Source organism: Excalfactoria chinensis, chromosome 1 (genome assembly GCF_039878825.1).
Source record: "Excalfactoria chinensis isolate bCotChi1 chromosome 1, bCotChi1.hap2, whole genome shotgun sequence".
NCBI classification, from domain to species: domain Eukaryota; kingdom Metazoa; phylum Chordata; class Aves; order Galliformes; family Phasianidae; genus Excalfactoria; species Excalfactoria chinensis.
In genome coordinates, this window is record NC_092825.1 from 61,091,118 (window position 1) to 61,105,255 (window position 14,138).

Genomic DNA, 14,138 nt, shown 5'->3' on the forward strand with positions numbered 1-14,138 from the left:
ATTGACCTTATTGGCACGAGACCAAAATGTAGGCTTTAGTCTAATTCACAGATTTAAATAGATGAGCATAATTCTACTGTATTATATTAGGCAATGGAATATTACCTAGGTGTAAATCCACAGTAATTACCAAAAGTGGAACATAAATATTTGATAGCAATTGATACATGTGGAGATACACAATAGTTTTTGCTTTGTGGGTTTTCTTGTTGTTGTTGTTGTTGTTGTTGTTGTTTTTATCTGTTGTTATATGCATTCTGCTTCAGAGACCTAAAGCTTTTTATAGATGGAAGAAATTTCAGCACAATGGCAGCCAATGAAATAAAAAAGACAAATCCACAAATTTCAGCTATGACGCAAATCATTTCTTTTCTGAATAGCTGACTGTCAAGGTTGTGTTAATATCAATCAATTCAATCTCTTCTAAAAAGCACTTATAGAGAATGATTTAAATCTTGATTTTAAACCATATGCTGTCCCATAAGTGATATATTTTTGTGGTAGGCAAGTTAAGGGTCTGTGGGTCTTTGCCGCATAATACCGCATCCTGTTAGTCCTTGAATTTGATTGATGATGAACACAGTTTGCTCTCAGGTATACATATAAAATCCCACGGACTTCAAAAATTGACACAAAATATTCTGAAAGGTATATAAAACTAGTCTCCCATTTTTTTTCTATGTAAGTGAATTAATGTACATTGGCCAGACAAGGTTGTACTTCAGAGTCTGTGGACAGAAAAATAAATGAAAGATCTGGAATCCCCTTTTTTTTTTTTTTTTTTTTTTTCCTAATATACTTGTTGATTTCCTTTTGTTGTGTTTTTCTTCACTAGTTCAGTGTTTGCATAGTTTGTAAAAAATCATAATGCATTGTCAGATTAAAAAACAGTAGTTTTCTGTAATCCCTTATCCTGAGTAATTAGGATAAATAATGAGTTAATACTCATTTTTCTCTAAGCAATACAGATAACTAACAGATTTCCATTTTTCCCAGAGCACACCCCCCCATATGATACACAATTAGACCATAAATTTGGGTCAGTGAAATCTCAGAGCAGAGCACAGTAGGCAGAAAGGATAACTACCACCTTGTTAAGTATTAAGAAAAAAAAAGATTCTTTCCCTGAAGATTAAGCTTAACAAAAATATATATTGAAGAATAACAACAACAACAAAAATCTCATTTAATCAATGCAATCACAACATGTAAAACGAATCAACCAATTCCTGCTGTGTAAAACTTGATGCATTATTATGTGCATGCTGGATCTCCGGGGCATCTTACAAATGCTGTCTTTCATTGAGGACAGCTTAGAGAGTGTAAACAAGAGACTTTTGTATAACTTGATCTCTTTCTCCTCTGGTTTTCCTACTTCATGCACTATATTTTCTTGTGTTTTTTCTCTTATTGCTCTGAGATGTGTTGCTGATGATAGCATCAAACCTAAGGCCTATTTAAGTTATTTCAGCTTAAATAAATAAAAGAAAACAGTTTCCACTTTTGTAGTTATCATCACCCATATAGCTGTGTCTTTGTGATTTTCTTTATATCTTCTGCCACTTTTCAGTGACTATCAGGCTTTCAAACACCTGTAGCCTGTCTGAGAGCCATCATTACTAGATCAGAGTAGTTGTATTCGTATGCATGTTTTCTTTTCAGCCTTCAGACTTCTCTGTACTGCTACTACCTTAGCTTTTGACTCCTGCCAAATCATTACTCTGCCTACTAACAGACATTCTTTTGACTCAACATTGAGATTTCTTAGTAAGTACTTTCCAGATGCAAAAGAACAATAATGTCTGCAATGGTTTTATACAGCCTTCGAGAAAGCCCACTGGCAAAGCTGTGATTCAGCCTGTGTCATGTTATGGAAAGGCTGCCCTCAACCTCAGTCCCTGGATTTCTTCTTGGCAGTTTTTCTCTCTTGGGTGCTGCATTGTGATCAACCAGAAGAGCAGGAACCACAGCAGATTTGCAAATGCTGCCATTTCTCACTAGAGCTTAGTGGTTAGCCAGCAGATTTATTTGAATATTTTTTGTTAGCAACCTCAGGGATAAAAGTAAAGTCAAAGCAGAAAAAAAAATAATAATCATTACATGGATGAGAAGGAGTATTAATTTATTAAGCAGCTTCCTTACAAATTTGTTATTTTCCTTGTTTAGTAGTCTTGAAAATAAAATATCGTGACTAAGACTATGTGAAGAGAAACGTATGCGATCTGATTTAATATCTTCTTTACCAGAGACTTGGGGAAATGACTCAGATGCTTCAGGCCAAAGTTCTCTGTCGGTTGAATGAGGATGAAATTGTCTCTCTCTTTTGCCCTTTTCTCATCTGTGTGGGTTGTAAGCCCCTTGGGTTGTGAGTGGTGCTCTGTAAAGCGTAGGTCCTTGTTTCAATTGGAGAACCTCTGGGCTGAATTCATTAGAAGGGTCAGGAAGAAGAGGAGTAGATTTTAAGCAGATTAAATGCTTTAGAAGCAACTGTCACTGAAAAACTGGAAGATTTCTGATACCCAGTTGTAACTGAAGAAGCAAGAGGAAGAAGAGCATATGTCTGTGCAATCATATCCGCTCATTAATTTGGCAATAATTATATCTTTAGCTAGTGAACTCCTTGCATTTCAGACTTGGATTTTTTATATCTGGGGTTAAGTCATTATCAAGAATCACTCTTCTCTCTCCAGCTTATATTGTGGATATAAGTGATCTCCAGTTTGTAGTGATAATTATAGAACAAGTTAAATTTTATCTTCCTCCTATGACCTTCATGCACTATTATTAACATTTGTGCTACTGCTATATTTCTTACTGTAAATGTTGACAATTGAAGTGCATAGATCCCCGATGTGTTTAATTTTTAATTGCCAGGAACATACAATTCAGTAACTGAAGACAAAATAACCAAAAAAATCCTTGATGTTCTGGGAGAAGTTATGAAGTGCAAACTTAACTCATAGCATGAGTTAGAGGATTTGCCATCTTATTAGATAAAAATAATTAGAACAATAAAACAGAATTTGTCTTCTGTTTGTTTGTTTTCCTGGTTTTATTGTCCTCATCTACCCTTAGCAAAAACCATTTAGAACTTAAAAAGCCTGGAAAATAGAATAAGCTTTCTTTTAGAGTGAGATAGAGTGGATGAATCGGGAACTTTATTGATTGAGGTGGTGCTTGTTAAAAGAAAGTAAAGAAGTAAAGCCAACTTAACTAATTTCAATAAATATTTTGGGAGAGAAAGGGTAAACAAGGTGCTAAGTACTTAACAAAAAAATAACCTAGGAAGCAGAAAGTTGATCAAAATGGGAAGAACCAAACAAAAAGATACAGTCAGGAAGTCATTACATACCTTACTGTGGTCTACTTCAAGCCCTGACTATACATTACTTTGTGCACCGCATTCAGCATTGCTAACAATTGTAGAACTGGCAGATCTTTATTTAAAAGCTTTCAAATTTAGAATGAATATGAATAAAGTAAAATTAAATAATAAAATGATCACCTGACCATAGCTGACCATAGAGTTGCTTTCAGTAATTTGTTTTAATGAGGCAGCCAAAAGTTCTAGATATAAATACTGTTTATTGATTTTGACAGCATGGATAATATTATCATAACAGTATTTTTGAAGACTTTTTACGAAAAGCTATTCTGTTATATACATTAAGGTCCTTTGGCCATGAAATGTGCTGTTTGATAACAAAAATGCTGCACTTGAGTCCCACAGAAATGACATTACAAGCAATAATAAAATTCCAAGTGCTTTATTAATGACTTTGGAATTGCAAAGTAACCTGCCATAACTACATCGCTAATGTAAGGCTTTTGAGCAGCACCCCAAAACACTCTTTAACTATTACTTAAAGGTGTTATTTATTGCTAAAAGAGGTGATAGCTATTGCTCTGTTTAAAATAAATAAATCAATCAGTAAAAGAACAGCGCAACCACTCACCAAACATTCATACAGAAATGCTCTTGCACTTTGTCTTTTGTTATTGTTTGTTTTTCACGGCAAATTCTCCAAAGAAAAAACGTGCAGTGCTCTGTGTATGTGTACACAGCATACATTCCACCTATATACGCTGCTTATACAAAGCTATGAAGAAATCTACACACCTGTGTAAGTAATCAATAATACACAAAATACACCTTCCTTTCTCTCCAGTGCACAGTAGTCTGCAACTGATTTGCCTGAGTTCACTTTCAGTACAGTATCTATAAGGAGCATATCACATCTACAAGGGTTTATTGAGTTTACATTGAAACTGAAAATTTCAGTTTTATGCTAATGAATCCTTTGCATTTAACTGGTATGCCATTGTGATAAAGGCGTGTCACATTAATAGTAACTGAGCACCCGTAATTGTAAAAATCCAGTTTTCCATACATGACATTTCTAACTAGATTGAGCTATTTTCATGTTTGGCTAGATTAATATGATAGAAAGATCATACACGGAATTCAAAATAAGTAGGTAGAGTCACCCAGTATTGTGTCTGTCTACGGCAAGAAGTCAAAAGTACTGAGAACTGGTCAAGGTCAGCACAAAGAGCAAGAACTCAAATTATGTGAGGTTGTGACTTTTTGTTCCTTCCTCTTGTGTAGAAAAATACGAGTGATAGGATATCCTTCAGCTAACCTGGAAACTAGGAATAGAGGAGTTTGTAATATAGAGATTGTACAATGGTGGATTTGTCCTTCATACCATTATTTTTATTCACAGAACACAGCAACATACTTCAGAGTAGATTAACACTAGAAATAACTTGCTCTATTTTAATCTACTGGGAAAGTAATGGCTAATGTGTATTCTTCATACAGATTTTATGCTATAAAAGTGCATGTTGTCTTTGTTTACAACAAATCAATGTTTATAGCCACAATTAACATGAGTAATTACTCAGATGTATTCCTTCAGAACAGTATCTAAGAGTGCCCCACTAATTGCCTGTCTGGGGGGAGCAAGAGGTTTCCATCTCATATATGACACAGTCCTTAAGAAATGGTGCTTTGTTTTTTCTTAAGCAGTTAGTTCAAGGAAGAAGTACTTATTCAGCAGATATATAGCAGATCCTTACTAAACTATCTCCATTATTGTTGACTGTATTAATGAAATGAAATGTTTGCCTTTATCTCAGCATTTACCACCAATTATCATGCAATTACTACAATTTGCCACTATAAACTATATGACTGATTAAATAGGCTCAGTGGATAGGAAATGGAGGTGCCTGTTAGTAGTTGCTTGTTTTTGCTGGTAACCTCAGAGGTCAAAATGTAGTCAAATATAAGCAAAAATAATCTTTACACAGATGAGAAAGGGCATTAAGTTAAAAGAAAGGAGGAAAGACGGAAACTGTAGCAACACTTGAGTTGATAATGAGTATAGCTCTGTTGAAAATCCATGGGAAATTAATAAACTAATGTTCTTGAGATAGAAAGTCCCATGTTGCCCCTGGCAAGTCCACTTTGTCTTTATAAATAGCATCCAAATGATGTGTGTCATACATAGCAATCTAGTTAAGCATTCTCTAATTCCAAGCATCTAAAATTTGGTCACATCAGAGTTTGTATTAAAATTCTTTGTGAGGACCTCAGTGACTGAACTAGAGCAAGATAACTGAGGAACAAGAAACAAGAATTCTCCCCTGTCAAATATACATGGGAGTGAAGAATAGGCCTGCACATTTATTGTGTTATTGACCATTTATTACTTTAAATATGCCTATTCAAATCAATTCCAATATTAAGTCCCCAGCTGAAAAGGGCTAATGGTGGATGGTGCTCTCTTGTTTACTGTCATAAATTGTACAGGAGGGAAATCATAGCCAGGGATTAAAAATGATCTTGTGCTGCTTCTTTGAGTCACTTGTAGAATAAAATATCAAATTTATGAATCTTATTTCAGTTGTGACATTTTGTTCTCTGCTGTGTCCATTCAGATAGCTTAGCAGTGAATTTTAACTCACTCTTTATTTTAAAGATTTAAAATGGTAGCTAAAAAAATCCTTCAATGAAGTTCAAAGGACAAAGTATCTATAACTTTTTTTCCATTAGACTGCTTTCTTACAGAGATTGCTTTTAGACATGAACAAAATTGTCATATTCTAAATCACTGCTGTCATTTTTTATTTCTTGTTTCTCATGAAATACTTAATTAGATTTTTAGATAACAAAGCTTGGTAAATTCTTAGCACTGAAAGATTCATTTACAGGAATGCTGTTTATGTCATACTGTCTGTGATCTCTATTTTGGAACAGTACTAATGCTGGAAGTCAGGCTAGCTAGCAAGCGGCTCAAGAACACAAAAACTCACTTTGAAAGAGACTACAAACTTCTGTCTGTTTTCAAAGGATAAGAAAGCTCTCACTAACTGCAGTATGGTGAGTAAAGTATTCCTACAGCCCACTGCATAAGTAATGGCAGAAGAAACCAGAATCTCCAGTCTGTCACACCTGATCCATATTAGTAAAATCCAATACAGAAGCAAAGATGAAAGGTAGTAAGAGTATCCAACAATCTTACAGTGTTCTTCTACAACTATCAACAAAAGCACTGGGTATGTGCTGCAGCTGTTTATGTCTGGGGAAGAGGAGGCTGCGAGGAGACCTTATTGCTCTCTTCTAATACCTGAAAGGTGATTACAGCAAGAGTGGGTTGGTCTCTTCCCATTGGTGGCAGGTGACAGGATGAGGGGAAATGGCCTCAAGTTGTGCCAGGGGAGATTTAGGTTGAATATCAGGAAAAACTTCTTTACAGAAAGGGTTGTTAAGCACTGGAATAGGCTCCCCAGGGAGGTGGTTGAGTCACCATCCCTGGATGTGTTTAAAAACCGTTTTGATGTGGTGCTCAGGGACATGATTTAGTGGAGGGTTGTTAGAGTTAGGGTAGTATGGTTGAGCTGTGGTTGGACTCAATGATCTTTGAGGTCTTTTCCAACCTGAGCAATTCTATGTTTCTATGATTCCATGCTACATAACTGACCTTATGGTGATTTGTTCATTTTCCAGGAGGATAACAGTAACTCAGTCCAACTAAGAAAAAAACAACCTTGTGCCAATTGTTTGCTGTACATAATGAATATATTCATTGCTTGATGATTCTTCATATTTTGCCTGTCCAAATTTAAAAAAATATAATTTTAGCTGTAATACTACGTGCATGGAACAGACAGTCCACAAGCAGTCCTGGATTCTACAGCTTTCTTTATCTTTCACTGTTTACCTGAAGTGGTGATCAGTATTCTAAGTCAGGCCAACCATTAATTTACACACAGAAAATACAGATCAGACCTTTCAAGGAGCAGATGAAACAAGCTGATTCTTGCCAGCCTTGATGAGTTTTGCCTAATTGGACCTGGCAAACTCACAACAAATACTGTGATGTGGCCTTAATATAGCACCTTCTCTTTTAAACATTGTCTGTAGTGCAGCTGGCATAGATTACAGTACATTGAAGTGCTGCAATAATTTATTATCGAGATTCACAAAGAAACTCAATGCTTTTCTAAAAAAAAAGCCCAGGAACCTCAAACTGCATTTATATTTAATTTGTTCAGTCTCTTAATGAATAAGAGGCACTGGGAACAATTTGTTGTGTAAAAACCCTGAATATAACCTCAAATAACCATTAGTAACTAGAAGAGCTGATGGGGACCTGTAGTTATTTAAGGCCTTCAACACTTAAAGTGGGGATATAGATGGTACTATCTGTTTTATTGTGAAGTTACAGTAGTGAGGTTGTGACTGAGCAAGAGCAGGCTCCTATCCTGTTCATCTCTACAGACTCAACAGGTTTGTCTTACAATTAATAGTTTCAGAAGTTCTAAGTGGCATGACTGATGCCAGATTATGTGAACCAGATAAGTATTTGAGTTTGCATCAGAAACAGTGTTGCCAGAGGGAGTGGAGAGGTGATTGTTCCCTTGTACTCAGCACTGGTGAGGCCTCATCTCGAGTACTGTGTCCAGTTTTGGGCCCCTCACTGCAAGAAAGACATTGAGGCCCTGAAACGTGTTCAAAGGAGGGCAAGAAAGCTGGTGAGGGGTCTGGAGCACAGGCCATATGAGGAGAGGCTGAAGGAGCTGGGAATGTTCAGCCTGGAGAAGAGGAGGCTCGGGGGAGACCTTATTGCTCTCTATAACTTTCTGAAGGGAGGTTGTAGTGAGCTGAGGGTTGGCCTCTTCTCTCATGTCATTAGTGATAGGACCAGAGGGAATAGTTTCAAGCTACAGCTGGGGAGATTCAAGCTGAACATTAGGAAGTATTACTTCTCAGAAAGGGTGGTCAGGCACTGGAATGGACTGCCCAGGGAGGTGGTGGAGTCACTGACCCTGGGGGTATTCAAGGAACGGCTGGATGTTGTGTTGAGGGACATGGTTTAGTGGGAGCTGTTGGTAATAGGTGAACAGTTGGACTGGATGATCTTTTAGGTCTTTTTCAACCTTTGTGATTCTACGATTCTATGATTTACATCAAACCAAGGAATTAATCTTCAAATTCTTCACTTCCAGTGCAGCATGTTCACAAGAAGACTGTCTGCACTTACTAGTGTAACAAATAACAAATTCAAGACCAGTAACAGCACCATAGGAAGGGACTGGTCAGGAATACCCTTTACATCACAACAACTTTGTACAGAAATAATTTTTTTTTTCTCTTATTACTTTTGTATTTGTAAAACTGTAACATCTTTCTTCTTGAGTATCTCGAGTCATTTCTGCTGAAAGGGACAAATTTTCTGAACAGATAATATTGGAATATGCATGGTATTTTCTTCATTTTTTCATACATTCAAATATTAATGAGAATTAAATATATCAAAACTTAAGAAAAAATCTCTGATTTTCAGATTCTGCAGTAGCTTAAGCTGATGCAGCTTAATTGACTTCTCTGATGTTTTGATGCACAAAATAAAAGGTCTCTAGATTTTATTGGAGGTAGTGAGGATTTACTCAGTATCAGTATTGTTATGTAGGAATGAATATGAACTGCACTGGAACACTGCAGGAGCTTGGTTTGCCCTGACTCATCAGCTCTGCTCAGAGCTCTGCATTGAACAAGCCTGCAGAGATCCAATTACTGGGAATGGCAAACTAGAATCACAACAAGTGACAGCAGACAGGAAATTCATCAAGATCAGTATCCCACAGCATCATCTTCTCTGGAACTTCCACTTTCTAGTGAATGCTGACAATAGTGGGAATGGGATGGGCAGCATCATCCTGAAACCCCCCCCAAAATCCTGGCCACTCACTGCCCTTACAGGAGCAGATCCTTGTTCATGTCTTTCTTTCATCACCTAGACAATGGGTAGCTTTTCTGACATTCCTCATTGTGAGGAATGATGACCTTGTACACTTTGGGTCGTTTGGTTTACCAGATTGTAAGAATTATTGAGTTCATCACCTTTGCTCCCCAGTGACGTTCTACTGTGTATTTCATCCTAACCTACTACTTACAAACTAAGATTCACAAGCACTTCTTACCAAGATTCCAGATAACATAATTTATATCCAAAAAGGTTTGAAATGTGGTTTTACACTTATTTTCATAATGTTTTCAGTAGCTTTCCAATGAACCTGACCATTACTTCTGACAGTAGGTGCCTTTCAGAAAGGTTACAACACTCTGCAAATATCTGGTGATCCCTTTACTGGTTGTAGATTAGAGAACGTGGGATTCACTCTACAATAAGCTTCTTTGTTCAGGGCCTTTGCAAAGTCTGGAAGCACTGGCAATGTGCCTGATTTGATGCAGCTATTAAAGTCTTTTCATTGACTTTAATTGGAGCTGGATTAGGGCCTAATCATTGCAAAAATCTTCATCCTGCAGTGAGTAATGGTCACATTTGACCTTAAAACTTCAATAACAGGCATTGGTAGGGGGAAATTAGAGCATAAAAGATAGAAAAATAATATTTTCCTGCAAAGCATAGAATGATAGATAGCTATATGTAGTGTGATGACTGTACACCTCAAATTTGTCTTGAACTCCCTTATTTATTTATTTATTTTTCTTATGATCTGTCCAATTTTGATTTCTGGCAGCTGCCAGAGCACAGTGAAGAGAAGGCTGTTTGTCTGCTTCTAGCTGGGGTGGGATTTGCTGTTGGCAAGCACAGATGACAAACACTTCGGTTTTGTGACCAAATGTCTTTGTCTTTGTTTTTATTAGACTGTGGGATGTTTTTTTTCTGACATGAGGCAATTTATTGCAGTCTAACAAATGAATAAAATATCAGAGAATAAAATTTTCTGTCTATGTATATGCATATGTATTTTTATGTATGAAAGAATTATATACTTATTGGTGGTTTGTTAGTGTTCTTTTGATTGGTTGGTTGGGTTTGGGGGGGGGGGGTTTACAGTTAACAAAGTCAATGCTGTCTCATTATTACAGATCTGCAAGGGCAGGGAGTAGTAACAGTCCATATGTGTCTCTCATCCTTTGCCTTCGATTTCCTCATACTATCTGTACCCTACAGACAAGAGGCCTTGTGCTTCACATCCTGTAAAAGTCCAAGTGGACTATGTGAAGTGTGATGAAAGGCCAGCTAAACTTATCTTGCCAGATTAGTAATGCAGGAAACAATGAAGTATTATAAGATTAATAATATTATTGTAATGAACTTCTGTCTCAAATCTATTCTAAGTTTTAGAGAAATAATTTTTGACAATACAATTTAGGGAGCTGCATTTTAGGGTGTTTGGTGTTTTCACTTTTCTTTTGATATCATATTGTGCCTTCAAAACATCTACTGTGTGCAAGGCATGGAAGGGAAAATCTTTATTGGTTTTACTGTATCTACCAACATGAGATATGAGTCTCATTTCATAAGACATGTAACTGCAGGTTACTAAAACTGATAAATTAAAAGTGCCTTTTTTGCACTACTTGTTTGCCATCTTAAAAACCTAAATGATACTGTGAAACAACCTTAATTAAAGGAAGAATGTTCTTTTGCAGCTCTTGACCAGTGTATTCTCTCAAGTTTTGAACATTTGTATTCCTGACATAAAAGAAGCAATTTTGCTGTTGTTTTTTTCCTTTCTCATCATAAGAGCATTATTGTTTGCAGGCAGTGAAATGTGGCAGACAACTGGAGAAACTTCAACATGGCAATAATATTGTTAAGCCTGGCATCTTATTACAGCCTACTCAGTGTCCCACTAGCAAGAATTTGAAGTTGTTGCAAAGAACATCTTTTATTTTCTTTCTTCTCTCCAAGGCAAATAATTTCAAGCTAGTCTCTTTGATTCACATACTCATAGACAAAAGTGTTAAAACTGCTGGAAGCAAATGCTACAAGGTATGTGTTTTAAGAGCCTCTTGATTCATGTATGTATTTATAAGTTTTCTATTATTATTCATGGTGATCATACTTCAACACACCTGTCACACCAGCTGAGAGACCAAATTAACTTTTCCTTTTAATAGTTTTATCTTCTGAAATATCTGTAAAGTTTATTAGTTTGTTCCTTTTTAAAATCCCTACAGGATGTACAAGTACACGTTTGTCAGTTTTCTATGGCTATAGCACATCGTTGCCATCTGCACAATTATGTACTGTTAGCTATCCCAGATAAAACTCCACTGCCAATAGGATTGTGGAGCACAATTCTGACATCTGGACTCTTCTATTTCCCTCACCATTTCTTTAAGCTTGTTTGTTGTTGTTGTTGTTGTTTGTTTGATGGTTGGTTTTGTTTGTTGTTGTTGTTTGCATGTATTTATTTATTTGTTTAATTATTTAATTAATTGTGGCTGTTGTGTTTCTCAGCTGTCAAACAGACTCAGAACCTGTCCTTATTCTGCTTATGTTCTTTCTATGTGTGATTTTTATTACACATGCAACGAAACCACCTGGAAGATGGATACTTTGTAATTCAGGCTACATTTTTAGATGTCTAAATAAGAGGTTAGCAACCAAATTCCATGCCCTTATTTCAAGAGAAAGAAAAATAATAATAATAATAATAGATAAAGAGGAAAAGAAAAAAATATTCTATTTTCTGAGAAAAAAAATTCCTATTGGTATCAAGGAAAGTTGATGATGACCATTTTGATGAATGCTAAGAAACTAAGGCTAGAGAAAAGTAGGGACAAGGGAGATAGCAAGGGATGAAGTATCCGTCTGGTATAAATCACATACACCCTTTTGGAGATGAAGGAAACCTCAGGCAGTATAAATCATGGAAAGAAATATGGTGAAGCAAAAGAAGTTGAGAAAACTGAATTCATTTCTCATCTGAAAGACCAGGTGTTTCGCTTGCCTAACAGAAAAGCCTTGGAGAAGAAAGGTATTAAGCAGCTGAGGGAAGGATGTACAAGGAAGCCTTGAGACCTGTTCAGAGATGGGCTTTGTGCAAAGCTCTCAAAGCAGACAGCAGAAAATTTAAGTGGCTGGTAGGGCTGGAAAGTACAACCTTAAGGCAAATGACTTTACAGGCTTGGGATGGGGAACCTGTAAGCTACAAAGAGCAGAAAAAAAGAAAGTACATATTAAAAAACTGAGAGTAGGACCACAGAAAAACTCTGATGAAAGAACAAACTGAAGAGCCGTCTCAAGAACGTCTTAATAACACATTTGTAATGCAGATACTGAAGACGGCAAACAACTTCCCAGGATTAATAGGTCACGATAGCAGTGCAATAAACGTGTCTCACACACCAACAGGAAGCACACCTTCTGCATGCTCTGACTCTCAGTTATGTACACAGAAAAAGATGCACAGTCCAGTTCAGGTGCCATTTCTTTGTGGATCATTTAATGCTAGATTTAAAAAAGCATTTATAGGTTTTTAACTTTCAAAATCAGGAAATCTATAGGAATTTGGGGTAATAAATAATTTGTATAATAACACACATTACCTTCTCCATAGTTATGCAATTTCCCTTCAAAAAAAGTTTTTATTCAATTGTGCACCTGTAAGGACAAGACTGTCTTGCAAGTCAAGAATATGACCATCATACACCAAGTTCTTTTTTCCATCCATCCTTTAAGACAAAATTCAGATAGAGAACTCCTGCTTTGCTGATGTAATAATTTCATGTGACAGCAGAGGCTTCTTGTTTTGTTGGTTCACCACAGTTAAATAAACAGATTTTTATTTGAAAATCTGCACTATTAATCAAGTTTGCAACACAACTCTGTAAATATGGGCCTGTGAAAATGACTGAGCATATCATCCTTCTTCTAATGCATATGCAAAAACGATGCCAGCTTCAAAGGGTTTGCATTACTGCTTCTTAAAAATGTAAAGTGTGCAAAACAGTAAAAAGCTATAAATTTTTTAATTGAAAATATATTTCCAGAGGTGAATTTTGATACTAGTCTATGGTTTTCCATGCCTAGTGAGCAACACGAGTATCGTAAAATCAGAGCACAAATTGGATGGTTGTCAGCGAATGGTGGAGTAGACTGCTATAATGGCATACATATAATAAGGTCTTGAATGACACAACCAACTTTATTTCTCCCCTAAAGCATCCTGCTACAGCTTCTTGGGGCATCACTCAGCCCTTTGCAGTCTACTCAGAAACAACTTGAGGCTTCTTGATTTGAATTTTTCTTTATCACAAAGGCGGGAGCTGGGGCTGGGGTGGCACTTCTGCTGCCACAGGAAAGAAAATAATGTAATGTGAGGCAAAGCACAAAGCTGAGATCTGGGTGCCCCTGGGGCACTGGGCTCCCTGCTGCAGCATGTTGGGACCACCTCCTGCTTTGGTAACAGCAAAAGGCAATTTGGCACATGCTCTGATCTAGCACAAGCCAAAGAGTAGGGCTGCGAGGTGCTGCCTGCTGTGCCAAAAGCCAACACCGTGATCGTCCTCCAGCTGGAAAATGGTGAAGGGCGATTATTTGCCATCCTATGATGTCTGATTGTACAACAGAATTGCTAAGTCTTGATGCTTAATAGGTAGCTTTTGATGGCTAGTCAGCCCAAATATCAAACACAGCAGTGAATTTTGCCAGTAACTGTATCCAGATGTTAACTTTTTAAAGGCTTTTTATTCCTCCTTTTTATTGTTTTTGTTTAGTTCTACTGCTGGCTTTGCTGACAACCACTGTTCTGCCAGCAGCCTAGCACAAGGACCTCAGTATTACTGTGGCAGTACTTTGTCTTTCGGA